At 40.6% G+C, this 14,772-nt stretch overlaps 1 protein-coding gene across 1 annotated transcript in view; it reads right to left on the bottom strand.

Moving 5' to 3' along the window:
• The window catches only part of SLA2 (Src like adaptor 2), a 34,174-nt gene extending 19,836 nt beyond the window's left edge, over positions 1-14,338 (bottom strand). The window contains exon 1 of the mRNA XM_040435967.1: positions 14,192-14,338. The gene's annotated coding sequence lies outside the window, so the exon portion shown is untranslated. The remainder of the gene's footprint in view (positions 1-14,191) is intronic.
• Positions 14,339-14,772: the final 434 nt, after the last annotated feature.

The raw sequence follows: 14,772 nt of genomic DNA, 5'->3' as shown, positions 1-14,772 counted from the left end.
GGTAATGGGGGCAATATGAGAGGCAATGGGGGCTACAGAGGGCTCATATGAGGCAATAGGGCAATATGAGAGGCAATGGGGGCTACAGAGAGCTCATATGAGGCAATGGGGCAATATGAGAGGATATGGGGGGCTACAGAGGGCTCATATGAGGCAATGGGGGCAATATGAGAGGCAATGGGGGCTATAGAGGGCTCATATGAGGCAATGGGGGCTGCTGGGGGCCAAAATGAGAGGCTATGGGGCTACAGAGGGCTCATATGAGGCAATGGTGGCTACAGAGGGCTGATATGAGGCAATGGGGGCTGCTTGGGGCTAATATGAGAGGCAGTGGTGGCTGCTTGGGGCTGATATAAGGTCTGATTGGGGGTCATTCACATTGGGGTCTGAGCTGAGGTCTTGTTCGGGGTCCTATTAACATTGAGGGTCTGATTAGGGCTGTTAGCTGAGGTCTAATGAAAAATATTTTTTTCTTATTGTCCTCCTGTAAAACCTAGGTGCATCTTATGGGCTGGTGAGTCTTATAAGGCGAAAAATATGGTATCTATCTATCTATCTATCTATCTATCTATCTATCTATCTATCTATCTATTTATAATCTTCTATCTATCTATTTAAGAATATCATCATATCAAGGGTAGTTTTTTTTTAAAAGATTGTCTTATGGATAGGTTTCAATGAAACAAATGGTTCACATATTCTATACGTATGCCGAGAGCAGCACAGCAAATCCATGCCCTAAGGTTATAATGGGGTATATATGAGAGGGTTGAGAAGTGTGGATGAGTTTTTTATGCACTTTTATATCAAGAGAAAACAGTAAAAGCCCAAAGACTTCAAGCAAATTGTGGCAAAAACCAATACATAAATGGCTTTGTAGATTGACCACTGGGCCAATGATTTGACATAAAGTGCAGTTTAATTCTATTTTTTTCTGAAAATTAGTGGCAAATACTGCTTTTTGCAATGGTACACAGGACCTGTACAAATAAGATCACATGACTCTATGTGCTCAGGTCCTGCACTGTTTAAAAACCTGCAGCGTTAAAGGGAATATGTAATCAGAAAATGACCTATTGTTTAAATCACCATTTACGTTAAACATATATATTTTTTTAATTTCTGTCGATTTTTTGAATTTTTATTTTCCACGTCATATATGTTTTTAAAAAATGTACATAATCCTGTAATTTTCACACTGGCCACTAGGTCTAATAATCGGTCATGATTTCCTGTTCTGAATGTGTAACTTTTCCCTAGCCATCATATTATCATCATCACAGTCAGGATTAGAATGACAAGTAACACTTCTGTATAGATAACACAATATCCACCATTCACAATAGGTAAAGTCACAGCTTAACAGCTTCCTCCTGACCTCTGCACAGGTCACAGAGCATGCCTAGAAAACTCTCCCATAAAAGTCTTAATATTTCTTAGGCCTAGTGGTCAGTGTAAAAACTAGGATTTGAGTTTGTTTTTTAAAAACATGTAAAATAAAATCACCAAAAATTCTAAAAAATGTTTAACTTAAAAATGTGATTGAAACAATAGGTCAATTTCTAATGACACATCCCCTTTAAATTCACATGACCAAGGAAGTTAAGGTCATAAGGCCAATAGGGATAACAGCAAGGATACAAAGGTGGAGCATGTGAGCTGCTCTGTAAGTGTACAGGGTCTGGTCTGGTACAGGAGTCTGTGTTTAGCAGGGTCTGGTCTAGGGACTGCAATTGTTTCAGTCGGGGTTTGAATTTGTTTTGGGGGTTTTAAATTTACTGAGTATTTATTTTGAGAGTTTGCCTGGGGTCTGAATTTACCCGTGCTGCTATAGATGTTGGGGATGGCTGCATATATAAGGGGTCAAAGACATCTCAGCATCAAACTCTGCAGGCAGGAGAAGTCGTCACAGTGATCTGGAAAGTATGGAGAGGAAAGGCAAAGACAAGTCATCACCTGTGAGTTCCCAGGTTTCTAGAGGACTAGTCTGCCCAGCTGACATAGATGTTATATTAAATCCTTGCAATGTACTGATAATTGAGTGCTATCTTTCCCATTTTGAGATGGATTTGTTGACCGGACACTGTGCAGGGCACAACCCTTTAACAAGCAGAATGGTAATGCCCAAGTGTGAATGCTAGCACAGAAAGGTGGTGTTAACTGGGCAGTGGTGGGGAAGGAGGTGAGCCAAGTTTTGGGTACAGCCTATGGCCTATAGTCTACCTAATCCTCCATTAAAAGAATATATAAGCCAGAGTTAAATGAGAAATTCAGCTCTGCTACATCTAAAGATAGCAGGATTATACATGACACATACATTAGAAGACTAGTAACCTGATTTAAGTGTCGTTACCCCTAGAATTCTTAGAACATAGTTATATATAGGCATTGCCTCCCACCAGTGGTTGAGGTTGAAAACCATAGGAAAAATAACTTAGTGGCTGTATTGTGGGGACAGACTGTTATATTCTGCTGCTTAGTGTTAAGGTTGATATATTTTAGTGTCTATCAATTGATAAGAGTGTGCCATTACTATCTGTACAGTATCGTGCCATTGTATGTTTTCTATTTTATTCTTGGAGAGGATGTGTAGACTAATGCAATGGATAAAAAGTAAACCAACAATTTACATTCCTTATGTTTATTGTAGTTTTTTTTTTTTTTTTAGCATTTTAACAGTTAAATATTTGTTAATATTTTTGGTGCTATACTGGTGCTATATTTTACTTAAATTTTTCCGCAGTTGGTCAGCATGTTGGCTCATGGGCATTGTTTTAAAAAAATAAAAATAAATGATTAAACAAAAAAATATAACTTCCTTATACATACATATATACATGGGTACAGCTATTAAAGGGGTTGACGGGGATTAGTTTATTTAAAAAAAAGGTAAATTGCAAAAAAAGTAGAAAATTTTTTCATTCTTTCCCAATTTCTGCCTTCTCCCCATCCTTCTATCATGGCCTTAATGAAGTTGCGTCCATAGTGAAGTAACGTCTCATGAACCAGTGCCAGTCACATGACTTTAAGCCTTTGTAAACCACCGATAAGTAGGATTTTGCTATTTCTGTTATTCTCATTGGTTGCTTGTACTACACAGGGGACCACTGTTATTCTGATATGCAATTTATGTCTGTTGTCATTTGACTAAACAATGGGGGGACTCATTGACAGATATGGGATACGATTCAAGCAGACATTTTCTGTTATAGATGGGTTGATACAGGCCTCCATGAGATTACTGACAAAATTCACCTTGATTACTACTATTATTACTATTCTAAGAATTCAAGGGGGTTCCTTGTAGACAATTGCAGCAGATAATTTAGAGATTGATGCTGACTAAGAAGGGTTTCACAATGTGGTCTTTCAGGGAAGACGACCTGCAAGGAGAATATTCATACTGAAAACACTCAGGGAGCTCTAATTGTCAATGCATGACTAAGGGCTCTTTCCGTCGTCGGGGCTCTATGCCGGAAGAATCCTGATCAGGATTATCCCAATGCATTCTGAATGTAGTGAAATCTGTTCAGGATGCATCAGGATGTCTTCAGTTCCGGAACGGAACGTTTTTTGGCCGGAGAAAATACTGCAGCATGCTGCGCTTTTTGCTCCGGCCAAAAATCCGGAACACTTGCCGCAAGGCCGGATCCGGAATTAATGCCCATTGAAAGGCATTGATCCGGATCCGGCCTTAAGCTAAACGTCGTTTCGGCGCATTGCCGGAGCCGACATTTAGCTTTTTCTGAATGGTTACCATGGCTGCCCGGACGCTAAAGTCCTGGCAGCCATGGTAAAGTGTAGCAGGGAGCGGGGGAGCAGTGTACTTACCGTCCGTGCGGCTCCCCGGGCGCTCCAGAGTGACGTCAGGGCGCCCCAAGCGCATGGATCATGTGATCGCATTGGACACGTCATCCATGCGCATGGGGCGCTCTGACGTCACTCTGGAGCGCCCCGGGAGCCGCACGGACTGTAAGTATACCGCTCCCCCGCTCCCCGCTCCTACTATGGCAACCAGGACTTTAATAGCATCCTGGGTGCCATAGTAACACTGAAAGCATTTTGAAGACGGTTCCGTCTTCAAATGCTTTCAGTACACTTGCGTTTTTCCGGATCCGGAGTGTAATTCCGGCAAGTGGAGTGCACGCCGGATCTGGACAACGCAAGTGTGAAAGAGGCCTTACAAGCATGTCAACATGTTGTGTAAAGATGGCACCTCCCAGATATTGTTGGTACCAAAGACTGTGGAGCCCTGGTTACCTTTTATGTTATACAGATAATAATGTGTTAAGATTTACAGTCAGGTCCATTAATATTGGGACATCGACACAATTCTAACATTTTTGGCTCTATACACCACCACAATGGATTTGAAATGAAACGAACAAGATGTGCTTTAACTGCAGACTGTCAGCTTTAATTTGAGGTATTTACATCCAAATCAGGTGAACGGTGAAGCGCTGTACAATTAGTTCTGAAGCATTTGGCTGAATCTGAGCAGATAATATTGCCCGAAACACTTCAGAATTCATCCTGCTGCTTTTGTCAGCAGTCACATCATCAATAAATACAAGAGAACCAGTTCCATTGGCAGCCATACATGCCCACGCCATGACACTACCACTACCATGCTTCACTGATGAGGTGGTATGCTTAGGATCATGAGCAGTTCCTTTCCTTCTCCATACTCTTCTTTTCCCATCACTCTGGTACAAGTTGATCTTGGTCTCATCTGTCCATAGGATGTTGTACGAGAACTGTGAAGGCTTTTTTAGATGTCGTTTGGCAAACTCTAATCTGGCCTTCCTGTTTTTGAGGCTCACCAATGGTTTACATCTTGTGGTAAACCCTCTATATTTACTCTGGTGAAGTCTTCTCTTGATTGTTGACTTTGACACACATACACCTACCTCCTGGAGAGTGTTCTTGATCTGGCCAACTGTTGTGAAGGGTGTTTTCTTCACCAGGGAAAGAATTCTTTGGTAATCCACCACAGTTGTTTTCTGTGGTCTTCTGGGTTTTTTGGTGTTGCTAAGCTCACCGGTGCGTTCCTTCTTTTTAAGAATGTTCCAAACAGTTGTTTTGGTCACGCCTAATGTTTTTGCTATCTCTCTGATGGGTTTGTTTTGTTTTTTCAGCCTAATGATGGTTTGCTTCACTGATAGCGACAGCTCTTTGGATCTCATCTTGAGAGTTGACAGCAATAGATTCCAAATGCAAATAGCACACTTGAAATTAACTCTGGACTCATTATAATTTGAGTAATGAGGGAATAACACACACCTGGCCATGGAACAGCTGAGAAGCCAATTGTCCCATTACTTTTGGTTCCTTAACATGTGGGAGGCACAAATGCAAACTGTTGTAATTCCTACACCGTTCACCTGATTTGGATGTAGATACTCTCAAATTAAAGCTGACAGTCTACAGTTAAAGCACATCTTGTTCGTTTCATTTCAAATCCATTGTGGTGGTGTATAGAGCCAAAATGTTAGAATTGTGTCGATGTCCCAATATTTATGGACCTGACTGTATATTAAAGGCTATTCTTTTTATGATTGAGTTTTACTCATTTTGGGCTCAAAATGATTCTTTCAACTGGTCTTTATTAAAAATATTCAGCTGTTCTTTCACAAAGGGTTAACTGTTTTTCCAGCTGTGTGATTGGGTCATCTAAGAAACCTTATCTGTAAATTACTAAAAGGTCATAAACACTTATATAAGCCACCTTCTTATCAGTAAGATAAGAATTGCGCTATAATAAGTGTTTAGGAGGTCAGAGATCAGAGATAAGGAGCCGTCAACTGAGCTGCCTGAGAAACAATAAAAATATAGAGCCTGTTACTAGAGAATCTCAGGGCTGTACAGAGAAAGGGTCTCAAAATTTGTAATAAAGACCAGTTGAAAAAACAATTTTTAGCTCAAAATTAGTACAATGCAATAATAAAATAAAAAAATGACCCCCAGAGGTGTACATAGCCTTTAACACCAAGAAGTGTGAGCCTTGAAAGTGACAAAATGACACTAAGTAGCATTAAGGAAGATATTCCTGGACTGACAATCTGGCCTACATTGGGTTGGATACATCCAGCACAGTCTCTTGCATGCCAGGACAGGGTTCACAGCAGGAAGAGAACTTATTTTGTTATATTCATTCCCCCGTATAGGTAAAGGCTCCACAAAAGCAAATAATTAATTTTACTAAACTTAAGAGTTTTCAGTGCTGGTATTGTAGTAAAGTGGGGTTGCCAACTGTACAGAAATTTCTGGACAATCTGTAAAAATGGATAACTTTTTTCCTGTGTTCGTGAAGAAATTTATGTGTTTGAGATATTTTGAGCCTGGTGGTTCTTGAGTAGGTTATTTTGGTGCTAATTATCACCATTTCATCACAGTAAATGCTGGAGATTCTTATCAGTATTTTGAGCTAAAGACATGGATTACTTATAATCTTTTTCATTCATTCTGGTTTCCAATTTGTTGTTAAAAATGTTGGCTGCCCATGATTTTTTTAAATTAATTTGTCCAGAAAAAGGAAAAATTTAAGTTGGTAGTAGTGAGTAGGGCCTGAATCTGCAGCTTCTTCTACATTTTGTAGATTTATCTTTCAAACTTAAATGGCCACCATTATCAGGAAAACCACAACACTATTGCTGAGTGCACTTATCAGCTCTAGACAGGCATTACAGAGGAACACACTTCACATGTATGTACTAATACAGTAGTTAGACCTCTTTTACATGTCAGTGTTTTGGTCAGTGATTTCCATCAGTAAGGCCTCTTTCACACGGCCGTTTTTTTTTCCCGTTTACTGGCCGTTTTTTGCGGTCCGTATACGGAACCATTGATTTCAATGGGTCCGCAAAAAAAAACGGAATGTACTCCGTATGCATTCCGTTTCCGTTTTTCCGTTTTTCCGTTCCGTTTTAACATAGAACATGTCCTATTATTGCCCGCAAATCACAGTCCGTGGCTCCATTCAAGTCAATGGGTCCGCAAAAAAAAACGGAACACATACGGAAATGCATCCGTATGTCTTCCGTTTCCGTTCCGTTTTTTGCTGAACCATCTATTGAAAATGTTATGCCCAGCCCAATTTTATCTATGTAATTACTGTATACTGTATATGCCATACGGAAAAACGGAACGGAAAAACGGAACAGAAACGGAAACACAACGGAAACAAAAAACGGAACAACGGATCCGTGAAAAACGGATCGCATAACACTGAAAAAGCCATACGGTCGTGTGCAATAGGCCTAATTGTGAGCTAAAACCAGGATTAGATCCTTCCCAGTGATAAGGTATAAGGGAAAGAACTGCGCCTGTTCTGTGTTTAGTCTCACACCTGGCTTTGGCTCACAATGACTGATGGAAATCACTGACCAAATACTGACCAAACACTAACTTTGAAACAGGCCTTACATTGCAATGGTAAAATATCATGATAAAAATTCTAATTTTGTGTAATATAAAACTCGTGTGCTCTGATGACATATTGTGGTATATGGGAAAGAATTAGCCAGTGTCACTATACTTCACAGGATACATGGATATGAGATCAGTAATGACAGGTAAATAGATAGAGAGAAGGAAGGAAGATATTTTTGGAACATTTTGAGGTTGCATTGGGATAACTTGGTGCCAAACAGATTGTTAGAATGTTGTATTGTAACTGCAAGTAATAGTTACCAAAATTTTCCCTTTTATTGTAGACAAGCATTTCCTGCTATTTATGGTCCACATTGCAGTAGGAGATAATGGGGCACATTTTTAAAAGTTTTCTCTCTCAAAACACTGGTGCTAGCTCTACATGCACCTTAAAATGTCCAACACCACCCAAATGTCACAAAAATGCCAAAAATGGAAATAAATAAGTCTGTAGGCTAGCCGTCAATTTTCAGTTGTAAAAATTGTGGCAAATGTTCAATAAATTTTGCTATGTTCAACATGTGAACGAAATAACATTGTATCTTTAATCTGTAGGCCAGCACAATTACGATGATACCAAATCTATATAGTTTTTCTTTTTTATTTGTATCCTCTTGGGGTACCTACAGCTTGTTGATTACTTCTTATTTCATTGTTTTGGAGGATGAACAGCAATTTGGTTATTGTTTTTTTGTTTCTTGGTGTTTACCAAGTGGAATAAATTACACATTTGTCATAGTAGTTTCAGTTGCGATGATATCAATTACCGTATGTGAACTTTTTTGCTATTTTTTTTTGCATGAAAGGACATTTTATAGGAAAAAGTGGTATTTGTTTTTTTTTGTTATAGTTATAAACATTTAATTTTTTATTTATTAATATTTTTTTAGTCTCTCAATTGCTTCTATAATGCACTGCAGTACTTATGTATTGCAGTGTATTATAACTTTCAGTGCAAAGGTACTAGGTGTACAAAGATAACATTAGGTCCCTAGTAGCCACTGGCGCCCTACGATTGCATTGCATCAGAAAAAGGAAGGCCTAACGTATCTTGCAAGAAGCAATAGATTTATCATACTGTAACTGATAAATTTGATGCTTTTTCTGTTGGTCTTGTTTTATACTGCCGACATTAAGAAGCTTCAGACTAAGGCCTCTTTCACGCGAACGTGTGAGCTCCGTGGCCGTATTGTGGACCGCATTTGCGGATCCGCAATACACGGGCGCTGTTCCGTGGGCATTCCACATCACGGATGCGGACCCATTCACTTGAATGGGTCCGCAAATTCGGAGATGCGGAATGGTGGGGAACGGAAGCACGGAACGGAACCCTATGGAAGCACTACGAAGTGCTTCTGTGGGGTTTCGTCCCGTACTTCCGTTCCACAAAAAGATAGAACATGTCCTATCTTTTTGTGGAACGGGTGGATCGCGGACCAATTAAAGTGAATGGGTCCGCGATCTGCTGCGGCTGCCCCACGGTTGGTGTTCGTGCATTGCGGCTTGCAATTTGTGGCCATGGGGCGCACACGTTCATGTATTTCCAGTTTTCTAATTCCTGATACATTGATACTTCTTACATAAAGTGAAGCCATTTGTTTTCTGGCAAATAAAGTACATTTTATGTCATTGCACTGTACTATATGCTTTATCTGGTATATATGGTAAAACACTTTAACCATGGATGAAGCATGAGTGTCAGTGCACCACTTTTATACAAACCCAAAAATACCAAAGAAACTCAAATGAATATCATAACCTCATAAATTTCGAACCCAATTTTAAAGAATAAAGAATACCATTTAACTAGCTCAGAATTAGCAGCTAGAGACCCGGGGAAATAATAACTGTTTTTATTGGCATAGACAGAACCAGTACATTATTGCTGATCAATAACTGCACCTTCTAAAAGTACGTATCTTACTTAGCCAGATATTTCACAGATATTCTTCCGATACACACAATCAAACTCTCTCAGCCACAGTTTATTAGAAAGACACACTCTTTAGGCATTTGTACGTGTGCTGCCTGGCAGATGTTCATATGCACAAGGATTAATACCACGCAAGACCTAAAACAGCCGCATAAAGCAAGAAACAAAAGTACAACGCTCAGCTAGGAAGTGCCATTTATACTATATACTAATATTTCATAAATTTGCATCAAATATATACTAGTTTGTATAGTTAAAGGGTTTTCAGGACTGAATGTACAGTATAAGAATTGTTTATATGCATATAGAAAGAAAAACTGCAAAACCATTGTCATAGAAATGCAAAACTCCTGTACAACCACTTTAAAAAAAGAAAAAATCTCTAATTATTGTAAAATTCCTTACCTAAACTTTCAAGAAATATTTTAAAACAGTTTTTTTAAACTTTAAAAATAATTTTTGTAATATAATTTATTTATTCATGTCATTGTTTTACAAGCAAAACAGGCCCCCTAACTTCAGGCCTTCTTGAAGCGCTCTACATTACAGCACATACAGAATCCATACATCGTAGCCATATATGAGGTGTGTGGGTTCTGATTTCTACAATATGCGCTGCAGTGAGCGCTGTACTGTCAGGTGCACACATTGCCACTCCTGCCTGTGCCTGCTCCGCTGAAAACTCTTCAATTTTCTATGCCAGGCTTTAGCAGAGACAAGCGGGGACAGGCAGAACCAGTGATGTGCTGTGCAGAGCAGATCGGTGCAGGGTAAGCTACACCACTGTTCTATGGCAGAGGTTTCAGCGGAGGCGGCACAGGCAGGAGCAGCGATGTGAGCTCCTGCCTGTACATCATTCACTGCAGAACATATTGTAGAAGTCATTGCATATATGGCTATGGTGTACAGATTCTGTATGCTCTGCTGTAAAGACCGCTTCAGGAAGTTTCGAACTTTGGGGTTATAAAACAATGACATGAAAAAATAAAGTATATTACAAAAATTTAATAATATATTTAATATTTCATATTTATATTATATATAAAATATATAGTTATATATTTATAATATTATATATTTATATTTCATGAAAGTTTAGGTAAACTTTAAATCCAACATCTGATAATCCAGAATCAAGGAGTAATACATAATTAATATTAACCATATTTAACTACAAATTCCAGCCTGACTGTGGATGTAATTATAAAAGTAAAAGCATCACAGATCCCTGTGTATTCCTGTAGATCTCTATCCCTGCGTAGAGATTAGCATATCAGTATATGCTGTAGATACCCCTCGCATTAGACAGAGCAGCTGTAGCTCGGGTCACTAGATTTGCAGTGGGGGCAACCAGTGTCAGACTGGGGTGCCTAGGGCCCACCAGTAAAATTCATTCAGGGGGCCCACTGTACAGCTGCATGCAAATGTTACCTGCTCACACAGTGGCAGATGCAGCAAGATGATGCAGGTCACCGGGGAAAGAGGATACTGTCTGGCATACCTCTGTACCTAGACTGTACCTAGAGGTCATCTCAGACAACCAATGCTTCTATAATAATAAACTGGGTAGTCTGTTAACGTACCCAATTTTTAATACGAACATGGGCTGGTTGAAGTGCTGTATACTGCCTATAGACAAGTAGTTCATTCAGTCTACTTTGTCATGTGCTACTTTTGCAGGGGATGGAGGACTAGGGGCCCACCATGCTCAGGGGCCCACCGGGGGATTCACCTGTGGGCCAGTCCGAGTCTGGGGGCAACATTTGAGGGGTACAAAAATTTTATTGTTATCTGAACCACTAGTTCCTGCACAGAATTGCAATATAATAGACAGAAGCAGAAGAACCAGCAAAGATAACAAATTAGAAACTTCCCTTCATTAACCCCTTAAAGGGACTCTGTCACCACTTTCTAACCCCCCCTTTTCAAAGTATTGTTATCTGCATGGCGCCCCTGTGATTATAAATGTGTTGTTAGAAGTTAAATTCGCCGTCTCCTTTTGATAAAAAGAGCTTTTATCTAACCTGTCAATCTTCTTGATAAGGTGCCCAGGGCGTTTCTTTTCGTCTCAATCTGCCGCCCGCCACCGCCACCGTTGGTGCCCAGCTCCTCCCCTCATGCTTTCAGCGCCGCCTGAATGTAATCAAATACGCCTCCGGCTCTCTCTCAGTGCCCCCTCCTCCTTTTCAAAGATCCCGCGCGTGCGCACAGGGCTGTGCCTGATGCGCCCGTGCGGACATTTACAATCAGCCTCATTGAGCGAAGTGCGCATGCGCGCACTTCGCTCAACCTCCTCATCAGACGAGCACTGCAGCCGGCTGGCTGCAGTGCTCGTCTGATGAGGAGGTTGAGCGAAGTGCGCGCATGCGCACTTCGCTCAATGAGGCTGATTGTAAATGTCCGCACGGGCGCATCAGGCACAGCCCTGTGCGCACGCGCGGGATCTTTGAAAAGGAGGAGGGGGCACTGAGAGAGAGCCGGAGGCGTATTTGATTACATTCAGGCGGCGCTGAAAGCATGAGGGGAGGAGCTGGGCACCAACGGTGGCGGCGGCGGGCGGCAGATTGAGACGAAAAGAAACGCCCTGGGCACCTTATCAAGAAGATTGACAGGTTAGATAAAAGCTCTTTTTATCAAAAGGAGACGGCGAATTTAACTTCTAACAACACATTTATAATCACAGGGGCGCCATGCAGATAACAATACTTTGAAAAGGGGGGGTTAGAAAGTGGTGACAGAGTCCCTTTAAGGACCAATTTTTTTTTTTTTTAATTCTGCATTTCAGGAGCCACGACTTCACATAGCGATATGAGGGTTTATTTAAAATGTGTTTTTAATAGAACCGTTTCATTTACCATAACTTGTATTTTAATAAAATGGAGAAAAAAATTGTGCTATCCAGAGCTTTGTGCAGAGTGGGCACAGGCATGAGCAGCAATTTGTGATGAAGGGTTTCCTGCGCCGGAGCTAAGCGTGCACAGGCAGGAGCTCTGCGTAGCACTTCAGTGCAGGTGTGCCTATTCCTGTTGAACTCTAGAATCTGTATACAGCACATATGGTTACGGCGTACAGATTCCGTATGCGCAACAGTGATAAGTGATATACACTTTAGGAACTTTGGGGCCCTAATTTGGCAGGAAAGCAGTAATATCAATTAATAAAATGCTTTACAAAAATGAATTTTAGGACATTTGGAATAGTTTAGAAGTTCTGTGAAAGTTTAGTCACACTTTAAGGATCACATACTTTACTATGATTGTCCGATAATCTTGAATATTTGATCCTGTCAAGTGTGCTCGATACTGTATTAAGCATTGGCAAGTCTTGGCATTTTTTGCGTTTGTTTTTTAAAAGGTATTTTTAGGATGGGATTTTTAGCGCTCAAAATTTTTTCATAGGATTATTTTTTTTCTATAAAGAAGTCTATGGGAAAAACAGCATAAGGCCTTATGCACACGACTGTTGTGTTTCGTTCCGCAAAATGGGGTTCCGTTGTTCTGTGATCTGTTTCCATTTTTGTTTCCGTGTGTCTTCCTTTATTTTCGGAGGACCACTAGACATAAAGGAATGTAAAAAAAAGTCTAAGACAGGTTTGCCATGCAAATGATAGGAAAAAAAACGGACGTGCGGACGCGGATGACAATCTTGTGTGCCTCCGCGTTTTTTAGCGGTCCCATTGACTTGAATGGGTCCGGGAACCGTTTTCCGCGGAAATAATAGGACAGGTTATATTTTTTTGACGGACTGGAACCACGGATCACGGACGCGGATGGCAAACGGAGCATTAGCTGAGTTTTCAACGGACCCATTGAAAATCAATGGGTCCGTAGAAAATCACGAAAAACTGTGCAACGGACACGGAATAAAACAACGGTCTTGTGCATGAGGCCTTATACTGCATAAGTGCAACAGTTTAAAAAATATATACTGTGAAACCGCTATGGCTGGACTCATATAGGTAGTTTTTGTGGCACATTTATGGGCAAAACACTGAAGTGGACCCAAAAAGAAGAACTCTGAGAAGTTTGATGGACAGACTGTTACCTCCCATCCTGTGTTTGACTAAAAAGAAAATAACAACCACAAAACGGCAGCAAAAACAACATGTGGGTTTCCAACCTAAAAGAGTTTTACTTTATTATGTTACTAAATAGTCATTTTTCACTTTTGATGCCCTAAATGGACCATTATTGTTCCACTTGCCCCACTATGTTACTACAGACTTTATGACCCACTAGGCTCCATTCACATATCCAAGACAAGTATGTTAAAACACTGGTAGCCGAATCTATGGGTTCTAGCCCTAGATTTACACGAAAACAATGTAATAAAAAAGAAAACTACCGTAGTACAAATATAGCAGAGCTGAATTTGATATTTAAAGCACATTCCAACAGTGACAACTTATCACACATCCACAGAATAGGAACCCCTACCAAAAACAAGAATGGGGGTCCCATGTCCGCTGGTTGAATGGAGCGGAGGTTGAGCATGCATACAGCCACTCCAGTCTATGTGTTCTGTGGAGTTTGAATTGAGCAGCAGTGCGCATGCTCGACCCCCACTCCATTCAAACAGGGGCACGTGGACCCCGTTGTCATGATCTACAGTTTAGACCCTGTTCAGACCCCCACAGACAGACTGTAGATAGGAGATAATTTGGCATTCTGGGACCTCCCCTTTAAATCTGTAGTTTTAGCTTATGCAGCACTATTACCTGCAGTCCTATGTAAAACATATGAATGACAAATTTAGCTCTCCAACGTTTGACACACTCAGCTCTACGAAATAAAACATAATGTGATGGTAGTACATGGTAAAACTTACTTTGCTTGCATCTTTTCATCCCCTGTGAGCGAGGTGTGGGTTTACGACAGTGAAAGTTAATGAGGGAGGAAGTTTCCAGTTTGGTAGCTGGGTTCTTAATGAACAGCATGTAGTGTCAGACCAGCATCTCATGTGCGAAGTCTCTGCCGGTGACATTACAAGCTGCGTCGCCACAGGTTTGTCACTCCCAGGACTCTCAGGGGAGACCTGAGTCTATAAATTGTAGGAGTGCCTGAATTCGTGTCATGGATTGTATGCTGCAATATCACTAGACGTATAGATCATGGAAACTACGTATTGTTTTCGTGCCTCTTTAATACACAGCACACGTTGAAAACACATTTCTCAATGATCACACGTCAGTCGCCCCCAGACTGGCATTCTGACGACCCACTGCACAGCCATGTAGAAAAAGTTCATGCCCCCCCGAATGACAAAACCACAAAAAAAAACACAAATGACTCCGTGTGCATTCCGTTTCCGTTCCACAAAAAAAAAAAAAAATAGAACAGGAATTATTAAAATGCACCGGAAAAAAAAACAAAAACTGATGCAACACGGACGTGACACGGATCTCTGCT

The sequence above is a fragment of the Bufo bufo genome, chromosome 6 (genome assembly GCF_905171765.1).
Source record: "Bufo bufo chromosome 6, aBufBuf1.1, whole genome shotgun sequence".
NCBI classification, from domain to species: Eukaryota; Metazoa; Chordata; class Amphibia; order Anura; family Bufonidae; genus Bufo; species Bufo bufo.
This window is presented reverse-complemented; position numbering and strand designations above follow the sequence as displayed.